Source organism: Lagopus leucura, unplaced genomic scaffold (genome assembly GCF_019238085.1).
Source record: "Lagopus leucura isolate 7727_CA_CO unplaced genomic scaffold, USGS_WTPT01 34372-0_obj-0_obj, whole genome shotgun sequence".
Classification (NCBI taxonomy): Eukaryota; Metazoa; Chordata; class Aves; order Galliformes; family Phasianidae; genus Lagopus; species Lagopus leucura.
In genome coordinates, this window is record NW_024966154.1 from 1 (window position 1) to 1,033 (window position 1,033).

A 1,033-nucleotide genomic window follows, 5' to 3' on the forward strand; every position below is an offset into this window, starting at 1 on the left:
CCAACCCAACCCAACCCAACCCAACCCAACCATCCCATGGCTCTATGAGCTTCTGGGATCCTTCCAATCCAACCCAACTCAACCATCCCATGGCTCTATGAGCTTTTGGGACCTTCCAACCCAACCCAACCCAACCCAACCACCCCATGGTTCTATGAGCTTTTGGGACCCTTCCAACCCAACCATCCCCTGATGCCATGACTTTACGATCCCCCTGTGCTGACGGCACTCACTCTTTGCAGGCACCACAGGAAGGCACTGAGGAGCGTGGCCTTCCACAAGCACTACCCGCTCTTCGCCTCGGGCTCAGACGATGGGACCGTCATTGTGTGCCATGGCATGGTCTACAAGTACGTGGGAGTTGGGCCAGGGGGCTTTGATGGCTTCCCATGGGGCGGGGGGACAGCAGAGGGTCGGTTATCGGGCAGAGGGTGCAGAGCATCGATGGGGTGACCCCGCGGGTGGATCCAGAGCCCCACACTGACCCATCTCCCCACAGCGACCTGCTGCAGAACCCGCTGCTGGTGCCAGTGAAGGTGCTGAAGGGCCACGCGTTGACCCTGGACCTGGGCGTCCTCGATGTCATCTTCCACCCCACACAGCCGTGGGTCTTCTCCTCCGGAGCCGACGGCACCGTCCGGCTCTACACGTAGCTGCTGCCCAACACCGGCACCCCAATGACACCGACACCCCAACTCCAGAACCCCAACACAGGCACCCCAACACCGGCCGGGAACATCTCCGCTCCCACCCATGGACTCTGGAACCTTTCTCATTTCTCATTAAACTGATTTTTGGGTACAGAGCCACATCTCCGTGTTCTCCACTTCCAGCTAAGCCCGGGCTGCACCAAGGAGCGCCCCAGCACCCCAGTTCCTGTGCGGTGCAGCCCAGCGTGGTGCCCTCCAGCCCCCCCCAAAGTGTTTGTGGGGTTTCTCCTTGCTTGCCTGCCCCACATCATCTCCCATGGCCAGGAGAGATGATCCCGAGCTGAATGCACAGGACCTGCACCCACTTTGCCCCACAGGGACAC

The 1,033-nt window shown here is 60.6% G+C and overlaps 1 long non-coding RNA gene across 1 annotated transcript; it reads left to right on the forward strand.

The window, feature by feature from the left end:
• The first annotated feature begins 150 nt into the window (after nucleotides 1-150).
• LOC122192444 lies at nucleotides 151-805 on the forward strand. The gene is made up of 2 exons (XR_006182608.1): nucleotides 151-350; nucleotides 500-805. It is a non-coding gene; the product is annotated as an uncharacterized LOC122192444 (long non-coding RNA).
• The last annotated feature ends 228 nt before the right edge of the window (nucleotides 806-1,033 follow it).